Raw genomic sequence first — 12381 nt, 5'->3', positions numbered from 1 at the left:
GGTTTGACCGATAAAGATCTTCGTAGAATATGTAGGAGCCAATATGAGCATATAGGTTCCACTATTGGTTATTGACCGGAGATATGTCTCGGTCATGTCTACATAGTTCTCGAACCCGTAGGGTCCGCACGCTTAACGTTCGATGACGGTTTGTATTATGAGTTATGTGATTTGATGACCGAAGTTTGTTCGGAGTCCCAGATGAGATCACGAACATGAGGAGAAGTCTCGAAATGGTCGAGACGTAAAGATCAATATATTGGAAGGCTATATTCGGACATCAGAAAGGTTCCGTGTGGTTCGGGTATTTTTCGGAGTACCGGAGAGTTACGGGAATTCATCGGGGGAAGTATTGGGGCTTAATGGAAAGGAGAGAAGGGCCACAAGGGGAGCCGCACGCCCCCCATGGGCTGGTCCGAATTGGACTAGGGAGGTGGCGCCGCCTAATACGTCCATTTTGCATCATGCTTTTATATCGATATTAATTGCATTATGGCTGTTATTACACATTATGTCACAATACTTATGCCTATTCACTCTTATTTTAAAGGTTTACATGAAGAGAGAGAATGCCGGCAGCTGGGATTCTGGGCTGGAAAAGGAGAAAATATTAGAGACCTATTCTGCACAGCTCCAAAAGTCCTGAAACTTCACGGAAGTTATTTCCAGAATATATATAAAATACCGAGCGCAAGAAGTACCAGAGGGGGGCCACCCACCAGCCACGAGGGTGGGGGGCGCGCACTACCCCCTGGGCGTGCCCCCTGCCTCGTGGGCCCCTGGTGGCCCTCCGATGACCATCTTATGCTATATGAGATCTTTCGTCGAGGAATCATAAGCAAGCTTTGGGGAAGAAACTCCGCCGCCACGAGGCAGAACCTTGGCGGAACCAATCTAGGGCTCCGGCAGAGCTGTTCTGCCGGGGAAACTTCTCTCCGGGAGGGGGAAATCATCACCATCATCATCACCAACGATCCTCTCATCGGGAGGGGCCCAATCTCCATCAACATATTCACCAGCACCATCTCATCTCAAACCCTAGTTCATCCCTTGTATCCAATCTTTGTATCCAAACCTCAGATTGGTACCTGTGGGTTGCTGGTAGTGTTGATTACTCCTCGTAGTTGATGCTAGTTGGTTTACTTGGTGGAATATCATATGTTCAGATCCATTATGCATATTAATACCCCTTTGATTATGAAATTGAATATGCTTTGTGAGTAGTTACGTTTGTTCCTGAGGACATGGAGAAGTCTTGCTATTAGTAGTCATGTGAATTTGGTATTCGTTCGATATTTTGATGAGATGTACGTTGTCATCCCTCTAGTGGTGTCATGTGAACGGTGACTACATGACACTTCACCATTGTTTGGGCCTAGAGGGAGGCATTGGGAAGTAATAAGTATATGATGGGTTGCTAGAGTGACAGAAGCTTAAACCCTAGTTTATGCTTTGCTTCGTAAGGGGCTGATTTGGATCCATATGTTTCATGCTATGGTTAGGTTTACCTTAATACTTCTGTTGTAGTTGCGGATGCTTGCAATGGGGGTTAATCATAAGTGGGATGTTTGTCCAATTAAGGAAAGCACCCAAGAACCGGTTCACCCACATATCAGATTATCAAAGTACCGAACGCGAATCATATGAACGTGATGAAAACTAGCTTGACGATAATTCCCATGTGTCCTCGGGAGCTCTTCCCTTCATATAAGAGTTTGTCCAGGCTTGTACTTTGCTACAAAAAGGATTGGGCCATCTTGATGCACCTTATTTACTTTTATTGCTTGCTACTCGTTACAAATTACCTTATCACAAAACTATCTGTTACCAACAATTTCATTGCTTGCAGAGAATACCTTACTGAAAACTGCTTATCATTTCCTTCCGCTCCTCGTTGGGTTCGACACTCTTACTTATTGAAAAGCTACGACAGATCCCCTACACTTGTGGGTCATCAAGACTCTTTTATGGTGCCGTTGCCGGGGAGTGAAGTGCCTTTGGTAGGTGGAACTTGGTAAGGAAAAATTATATAGTGTGCTGAAATTTACTGTCACTTGTTACTATGGAACATAATCCTTTGAGGGGCTTGTTCGGGGTATCTTCACCCCGACCAGTAGAGCAAAGAGTTTCTCCTCAACCTACTGAACCTACTGAAAATGTTTACTTTGAAATTTTCGGGTATGATAGAGAAACTGCTAGCTAATCCTTTTGCAGGAGATGGAACATTGCATCCCGATTTACACTTAATCTATGTGGATGAAGCTTGTGGATTATTTAAGATTGCAGGTATGCCCGATGATGTTATCAAGAAGAAGGTCTCCCCTTTATCTTTGAAGGGAGATGCATTGACATGGTATAGGCTATGTGATGATATGGGATCATGGGACTACAAGCGATTGAAATTGGAATTTCACCGGAAGTTTTATCCTATGCATCTTGTTCATCGTGATCGTAATTATATATATAATTGGCCTCGCGAAGGAGAAAGCATCGCTCAAGCTTGGTGGTGGCTTAAGTCAATGTTATATTCATGCCCCAATCATGAGCTCTCAAGATAAATGATTATTCAAAATTTTATGCTCGGCTTTCTCTCAGTAATCGCTCCATGATCGATACTTCTTGTACTGGATCTTTTGTGATGAAGACTATTGAATTCAAATGGGATTTATTGGAAAGAATTAAACGCAACTCTGAAGATTGGGATCTCGATGAAGGTAAGGATTCAGGTATAACACCTAAGTTTGATTGTGTTAAATCTTTTATGGATACCGATGCATTTCGTGAATGTAGCACTAAATATGGACTTGACTCTGAGATAGTAGCTTCCTTTTGTGAATCCTTTGCTACTCATGTTGATCTCCCTAAGGATAAGTGGTTTAAATATAATCAACCCATTGAAGTAAAAGTAGTTGCACCTATTAAAGTTGAATAAAATACTATCACTTATAATGATCCTATTGTTCCTACTGCTTATGTTGAGAAACCACCTTTCCCTGTTAGAATAAAGGATCATGCTAAAGTTTCAACTGTAGTCAACAAAAGTAATATTAGGACACACAAACCCCCTGAGAAAATTAAAGTTGAACCTAATATTGCTATGGTTAAAGATCTCTTGGCCGATAATATTGATGGGCATGTTATTTACTTCTGAGATGAGAATGCTAGAATTGCTAGACCTGATACTAAAAATAAACATAGACCTATTGTAGGCATGCCTGTTATTTCTGTTAAAATAGGAGATCATTACTATCATGGCTTATGTGATATGGGTGCTAGTGCAATACCTCATTCCTTATACAAAGAAATTATGCATGATATTGCACCTGCTGAGATAGAAGATATCGATGTTACCATTAACCTTGCCAATAGAGATACTATTTCACCAATTGGGATCGTTAGAGATGTTGAAGTCTTGTGGGGGAACGTTAAATATCCTGCTGATTTTCTTGTTCTTGGTTCCCCACAAGATAGCTTTTGTCCCATTATATTTGGTAGACCCTTCTTGAATACTGTTAATGCTAAGATAGACTGCAATAACGATATTGTTTCTGTTGGTTTAGGGGATATGTCTCATGAGTTTAATTTCACTAAATTTCATAGACAACCTCATGATAAAGAATTGCCTAGTAAAGATGAAATTATTGGTCTTGCTTCTATTGCCGTGCCTCCTACTGATCCTTTAGAACAATATTTGCTAGACCATGAAAATGATATGTTTATGAATGAAAGAAGGGAAATGGATGAAGTATTCTTTAAACAGGGACCTATTCTGAAACACAACTTGCCTGTTGAAATTCTAGGGGATCCTCCTCCGACCAAGGGTGATCCCGTGTTTGAGCTTAAACCATTGCCTGATACTCTTAAATATGCTTATCTTGATGAAAAGAAGATATATCCTATTATTATTAGTGCTAACCTTTCAGAGCATGAGGAACAAAATATTGAAAACTCTGAAGAAGCACCGTGCTGCTATTGGATATACTCTTGATGATCTTAAGGGCATTAGTCCCACTCTATGTCAACACAAAATAAATTTGGAGAAAGATGCCAAACTAGTTACTATCACCAACAACGGCTGAATCCTAAGATGAAAGAAGTGGTAAGAAAGGAAATATTAAAGCTCCTTGAGGTAGGTATAATTTATCCCGTTGATACGTCTCCAACATATCTATAATTTTTGATTGTTCCATGCTATATTATATCATGTTTTGGACATCATTGGGCTTTATTATACACTTCTATATTATTTTGGGGACTAACCTATTAACCGGAGGCCCAGCCTAGAATTGCTGTTTTTTTGCCTATTTCAGAGTTTCACAGAAAAAGAATATCAAACGGAGTCCAAACAGAATGAAACCTTCGGGAACGTGACTTTCAGAACGAACATGATCCAGAGGACTTGGACCCTACGTCAAGAAAGCAACTAGGAGGGCACGAGGTAGGGGGGCGCGCTTACCCCCCAGGCGCGCCCTCCACCCTCGTGGGGCCCACGTTGCTCCACTGACGTACTTCTTCCTCCTATATATACCTACGTACCCCCAAACTACCAGATACGGAGCCAAAACCCTAATTCCACCGCCGTAACTTTCTGTATCCGTGAGATCCCATCTTGGGGCCATTTCCGGAGCTCCGCCGGAGGGGGCATCAACCACGGAGGGCTTCTACATCAACACCATAGCCTCTCCGATGAAGTGTGAGTAGTTTACTTCAGACCTTCGGGTCCATAGTTATTAGCTAGATGGCTTCTTCTCTCTTTTTGGATCTCAATACAAAGTTCTCCCCCTCTCTTGTGGAGATCTATTCGATGTAATCTTCTTTTGTGGTGTGTTTGTTGAGACCGATGAATTGTGGGTTTATGATCAAGTTCATCTATGAACAATATTTGAATCTTCTCTGAATTCTTTTATGTATGCTTGGTTATCTTTGCAAGTCTCTTCGAATTATCAGTTTGGTTTGGCCTACTAGATTGGTCTTTCTTGCAATGGAAGAAGTGCTTAGCTTTGGGTTCAATCTTGCGGTGTCCTTTCCCAGTGACAGTAGGGGCAGCAAGGCGCGTATTGTATTGTTGCCATCGAGGATAACAAGATGGGGTTTATATCATATTGCATGAGTTCATCCCTCTACATCATGTCATCTTGCTTAAAGCGTTACTCTGTTCTTTTGAACTTAATACTCTAGATGCATGCTAGATAGCGGTCGATGTGTTGAGTAATAGTAGTAGATGCAGGCAGGAGTCGGTCTACTTGTCTCGGACATGATGCCTATATACATGATCATACCTAGATATTCTCATAACTATGCTCAATTCTGTCAATTGCTCAAGAGTAATTTGTTTACCCACCGTAATATTTATGCTCTCGAGAGAAGCCACTAGTGAAAACTATGGCCCCCAGGTCTATTTTCCATCATATTAATCTTCCGTCAACAAGCTATTTCCTTTTCCGTTTATTTTGCTTTCTTTACTTTGCATCTTTATCATAAAAATACCAAAAATATTATCTTATCATATCTACCAGATCTCACTTTCATAAGTGACCATGAAGGGATTGACAACCCCTTTATTGCGTTGGTTGCGGGGATTTTATTTGTTTGTGTAGGTGTGAGGGACTTGTGCGTGGCTTCCTACTGGATTGATACCTTGGTTCTCAAAAACTGAGGGAAATACTTACACTACTTTGCTGCATCACCCTTTCCTCTTCAAGGAAAAACCAACGCAGTGCTCAAGAGGTAGCAAGAAGGATTTCTGGCACCGTTGCCGGGGAGTCTACGCAAAAGTCAACATACCAAGTACCCATCACAAACCCTTACCTCCCGCATTACATTATTTGCCATTTGCCTCTCGTTTTCCTCTCCCCCACTTCACCCGTGCCGTTTTATTCGCCCTCTCTCTCTGTCCTCCTTCTCTTTCTCTATTTGCCTCCTTTTGCCTGTCTCTTGTTTGCTTGTGTGTTGGATTGCTTGCTTGTCACGATGGCTCTACCTAGATTTGGTGATCATCACCTTAAAAGGTTATAAGAGATCGAAAGCAACGTTAGGAGTTTTATGGTCTTACAGTTTGAGCATATAATTTCTTTAGAAACGAGCTTAAGGAACAAAAAACCTTTATGGGTTTTATGAATAAAGAGCTCGATGATATGACTAAAGAATTTGATGGTTTGAAATCTCAGATTGCTCACCTCGAGAAGTTAATAGCTGAAGTCTCAGATAAGCAGGCCACCTTAGTTAATAAGATGGCCGCTAAGCTGGAAAATTTTGGGAATAATAAAGATGAAGATCTAAAAGTTATTGATGTGTCACCTATTAAATCTTTGTTTTGCAGTATGAATCTTGATAATGATGGGACTGAATATGATCCACCTTTACCTAGAAGACGTTCCAAAAATTCGGAGTCTTTAGATCTTGATGCTAAAATTGTTAAAAGTGGGATTGAAGAAGTCAAAACTTTAAATATTAATGAACCCACTATGTTGGATCTTAAGGAATTTAATTATGATAATTGCTCTTTAATAGATTGTATTTCCTTGTTGCAATCCGTGCTAAATTCTCCCCATGCTTATAGTCAAAATAAAGCCTTTACCAAACATATCGTTGATGCTTTGATGCAATCTTATGAAGAAAAACTTGAGTTGGAAGTTTCTATCCCTAGAAAGCTTTATGATGAGTGGGAACCTACTATTAAAATTAAAATTAAAGATCATGAATGCTATGCTTTGTGTGATTTGGGTGCTAGTGTTTCCACGATTCCAAAGACTTTGTGTGATTTGCTAGGTTTCCGTGATTTTGATAATTGCTCTTTAAACTTGCACCTTGCAGATTCAACTATTAAGAAACCTATGGGAAGAATTAATGATGTTATTATTTTTGCAAATAGGAATTATGTGCCCATAGATTTTATTGTTCTTGACATAGATTGCAATCCTTCATGTCCTATTATTCTTGGTAGACCTTTCCTTAGAACAATTGGTGCAATTATTGATATGAAGGAAGGGAATATTAAATTCCAATTTCCGTTAAGGAAAGGCATGGAACACTTCCCTAGAAATAAAATTAAATTACCATATGAATCTATTATGAGAGCCACTTATGGATTGCCTACCAAAGATGGCAATACCTAGATCTATCTTTGCTTTTATGCCTAGCTAGGGGCGTTAAACGATAGCACTTGTTGGGAGGCAACCCAATTTTATTTTTATTCCTTGATTTTTGCTCCTGTTTAGTAATAAATAATTTATATAGCCTCTGTTTTGGTTGTGTTTTTTGTGTTTAATTAGTGTTTGCGCCAAGTAGAACCGTTGGGAAGACTTGGGGAAAGTCTTTTTAATCTTGCTGTACAAAACAGAAACTTTAGCGCTCACGAGAATTGCTACCATTTTTATTTGGAAATTTATATTTAGTTAATTATTTTTTAAGATGATTAATAGATAAATTCCTAACGTCAAGCAATTTATTTTAGAATTTTTGGGGTTCCAGAACTTGCGTTAGCTACAGATTACTACAGACTGTTCTGTTTTTGACAGATTCTGTTTTTCGTGTGTTGTTTGCTTATTTTGATGAATCTATGGCTAGTAAAATAGTTTATAAACCATAGAGAAGTTGTAATACAGTAGGTTTAACACCAATATAAATAAATAATGAGTTCATTACAGTACCTTGAAGTGGTGTTTTGTTTTCTTTCGCTAACGGAGCTCACTAGATTTTCTACTTTAAGTTTTGTGTTGTGAAGTTTTCAAGTTTTGGGTGAAAGATTTGATGGATTATGGAACAAGGAGTGGAAAGAGCCTAAGATTTGGGATGACCATGGCACCCCAAGATAATCTAAGTACACCTAAAATCCAAAGCTTGGGGATGCCCCGGAAGGCATCCCCTCTTTCGTCTACTTCCATCGGTAACTTTACTTGGAGTTATAATTTTTATTTACCACATGATATGTGTTTTGCTTGGAGCGTCTTGTGTTATTTGAGTCTTTATTTGTTAGTTTTCCACAATCATCCTTGCTGCACACACCTTTTGAGAGAAACACACATGATTCGGAAATTGTTAGAATACTCTATGTGCTTCACTTATATCTTTTGAGTTATATAGTTTTTGCTCTAGTGCTTCACTTATATCTTTTAGGGCACGGTGGTGGATTTGTTTTATAGAAACTATTGTTCTCTCATGCTTCACTTAGTATATTTTGAGGGTCCTACAAAACAGCGTGGTAATTTGCTTTAATTATGTTAGGCATTCAAGATTAATAATTTTTTTCTTATGAGTGTGTTGAATACTATGAGAAGTTTGATACTTGATAATTGTTTTGAGATATGGAGATGGTGATATTAGAGTCATGCTAGTTGAGTAGTTGTGAATTTCAGAAATACTTGTGTTGAAGTTTGTGATTCCCGTAGCATGCACGTATGGTGAACCGTTATGTGATGAAGTCGGAGCATGATTTATTTATTGATTGTCTTCCTTATGAGTGGCGGTCGGGGACAAACGATGGTCTTTTCCTACCAACCTATCCCCCTAGGAGCATGCGCGTAATAATTTTCTTCGATAACTAATAGATTTTTGCAATAAGTATGTGAGTTCTTTATTACTAATGTTGAGTCCATGGATTATACGCACTCTCACCCTTCCATCATTGCTAGCCTCTCTAATACCGCGCACCTTTCGCCGGTATCATACACCCACCATATACCTTCCTCAAAACAGCCACCATACCTACCTATCATGGCATTTCCATAGCCATTCCGAGATATATTGCCATGCAACTTTCCACTGTTCCATTTGCTATGACACACTCCATCATTGTCATATTGCTTTGCATGATCATGTAGTTGACATTGTATTTGTGGCAAAGCCACTGTTCATAATTCTTTCATACATGTCACTCATGCATCATTGCACATCCCGGTACACTGTCGGAGGCATTCACATAGAGTCATATTTTGTTCTAAGTATTGAGTTGTAATTGTTGAGTTGTAAGTGAATAAAAGTGTGATGATCATCATTTTTAGAGCATTGTCCCAACTGAGGAAAGGATGATGGAGACTGTGATTCCCCCACAAGTCGGTATGAGACTCCGGACTAAAAAAAGGAGGCCATAAAAAAAGAAGAGAAAAGGCCCAAATAAAATAAATAAAAATGAGAGAAAAGAGAGAAGGGACAATGCTACTATCCTTTTACCACACTTGTGCTTCAAAGTAGCACCATGATCTTCATGATAGAGAGTCTCTTATGATATCACTTTCATATACTAGTGGGAATTTTTCATTATAGAACTTGGCCTGTATATTCCAATGATTGGCTTCCTCAAAATGCCCTAGGTCTTCGTGAGCAAGCGAGTTGGATGCACACCCACTTAGTTCTTTTTGTTCAGCTTTCATATACTTATAGCTCTAGTGCATCCGTTGCATGGCAATTCCTACTCACTCACATTGATATCTATTAATGGGCATCTCCATAGTCCATTAATACGCCAAGTTGATGTGAGACTATCTTCTCCCTTTTTGTCTTCTCCACGACCACCATTATATTCCACATATAGTGCTATGTCCATGGCTCACGCTCATGTATTGCGTGAAGATTGAAAAAGTTTGAGAACACCAAAAGTATGAAACAATTGCTTGGCTTGTCATCGGGGTTGTGCATCATTTAAATACCTTGTGTGGTGAAGAAGGAGCATAGCCAGACTATATGATTTTGTAGGGATAACTTTCTTTGGCCATGTTATTTTGAGAAGACATAATTGCTTAGTTAGTATGCTTGAAGTATTATTATTTCTATGTCAATATTAAACTTTTGTCTTGAATCTTTCGGATCTTAATATTCATACCACAATTAAGAGAATTACATTGAAATTATGCCAAGTAGCATTCCACATCAAAAATTTTGTTTTTATCATTTACCTACTCGAGGATGAGCAAGAACTAAGCTTGGGGATGCTTGATACGTCTCCAGCGTATCTATAATTTTTGATTGTTCCATGCTATATTATATCCTGTTTTGGACATTATTGGGATTTATTATACACTTTTATATTATTCTGGGGACTAACCTATTAACTGGAGGCCCAACCCAGAATTGCTGTTTTTTTGCCTATTTCAGAGTTTCGCAGAAAAAGAATATCAAACGGAGTCCAAACGGAATGAAACCTTCGGGAACGTGACTTTCGGAACCAACATGATCCAGAGGACTTGGACCCTATGTCAAGAAAGCAACCAGGTGGGCACGAGGTAGGGGGGCGCGCCTACCCCCCCAGGCACGCCCTCCACCCTCGTGGGGCCCATGTTGCTCCACCGACGTACTTCTTCCTCCTATATATACCTACGTACCCCCAAACTACCAGATACGGAGCCAAAACCCTAATTCCACCACCGTAACTTTCTGTATCCGTGAGATCCCATCTTGGGGCCTTTTCCGGAGCTCCGCCGGAGGGGAAATCGATCACGGAGGGCTTCTACATCAACACCATAGCCTCTCCGATGAAGTGTGAGTAGTTTACTTCAGACCTTCGGGTCCATAGTTATTAGCTAGATGGCTTCTTCTCTCTTTTTGCATCTCAATACAAAGTTCTCCCCCTCTCTTGTGGAGATCTATTCGATGTGATCTTATTTTATGGTGTGTTTGTTGAGACCGATGAATTGTGGGTTTATGATCAAGTTTATCTATGAACAATATTTGAATCTTATCTGAATTCTTTTATGTATGATTGGTTATCTTTGCAAGTCTCTTCAAATTATCAGTTTGGTTTGGCCTAATAGATTGATCTTTCTTGCAATGGGAAAAGTTCTTAGTGATACGTCTCCAACATATCTATAATTTTTGATTGCTCCATGCTATATTATCTGCTGTTTTGGACATTATTGGGCTTTATTATCCACTTTTATATTATTTTTGGGACTAACCTATTAATAGGAGGCCCAACCCAGAATTGATGTTTTTTGCCTGTTTTAGGGTTTCGAAGAAAAGGAATATCAAACAGAGTCCAAACGGAATGAAACCTTCTAGAACGTGATTTTCTCAACAAACAAGACCCAGGAGACTTGGACCCTACGTCAAGACACAAAAGAGGAGGCCACAAGGTAGGGGGCGCGCCTACCCTCCCCAGGCGCTCCCTCCACCCTTGTGGGCCCCCTGTTGCTCCACCGATGCACTCCTTCCTCCTACATATACCTACGTACCCCCAAACGATCAGATACGGAGCCAAAACCCTAATTCCACCGCCGCAACTTTCTATATCCACGAGATCCCATCTTGGGGACTGTTCCGGAGCTCCGCCGAAGGGGGCATCGATCACGGAGGGCTTCTACATCAACACCATAGCCCCTCCGATGAAGTGTGAGTAGTTCACCTCAGACCTATTCGATGTAATCTTCTTTTGCGGTGTGTTTGTTGAGACCGATGAATTGTGGGTTTATGATCAAGTTTATCTATGAACAATATTTGAATCTTCTCTGAATTCTTTTATGTGTGCTTGGTTATCTTTGCAAGTCTCTTCGAATTATCAGTTTGGTTTGGCCTACTAGATTGGTCTTTCTTGCAATGGAAGAAGTGCTTAGCTTTGGGTTCAATCTTGCGGTGTCCTTTCCCAGTGACAGTAGGGGCAGCAAGGCACGTATTGTATTGTTGCCATCGAGGATAACAAGATGGGGTTTATATCATATTGCATGAGTTCATCCCTCTACATCATGTCATCTTGCTTAAAGCGTTACTCTGTTCTTTTGAACTTAATACTCTAGATGCATGCTGGATGGCGGTCGATGTGTGGAGTAATAGTAGTAGATGCAGGCAGGAGTCGGTCTACTTGTCTCGGACATGATGCCTATATACATGATCATACCTAGATATTCTCATAACTATGCTCAATTCTTTCAATTGCTCAACAGTCATTTGTTTACCCACCGTAATATTTATGCTCTCGAGAGAAGCCACTAGTGAAACCTATGGCCCCGGGGTCTATTTTCCATCATATTAATCTTCCGTCAACAAGCTATTTCCTTTTTCGTTTATTTTGTTTTCTTTACTCTGCATCTTTATCATAAAAATACCAAAAATATTATCTTATCATATCTATCAGATCTCACTTTCGTAAGTGACCGTGAAGGGATTGACAACCCCTTTATTCTGTTGGTTGCGAGGATTTTATTTGTTTGTGTAGGTGCGAGGGACTCGTGCGTGGCCTCCTACTAGATTGATACCTTGGTTCTCAAAAACCGAGGGAAATAATTACGCTACTTTGCTACATCACCCTTTCCTCTTCAAGGGAAAACCAATGCAGTGCTCAAGAGGTAGCACCCGTTGCTAATAGTCAGTTGGTAAGTCATGTCCATTGTGTCCCTAAGAAGGGAGGTATTACCGTCGTTCCTAATGATAAAGATGAATTGATTCAACAAACAA

Source organism: Triticum urartu, chromosome 3A (assembly GCF_056163025.1).
Source record: "Triticum urartu cultivar PI428250 chromosome 3A, HENAU_Tu73, whole genome shotgun sequence".
NCBI classification, from domain to species: domain Eukaryota; kingdom Viridiplantae; phylum Streptophyta; class Magnoliopsida; order Poales; family Poaceae; genus Triticum; species Triticum urartu.
Note: the sequence above shows the minus strand (reverse complement) of the source record.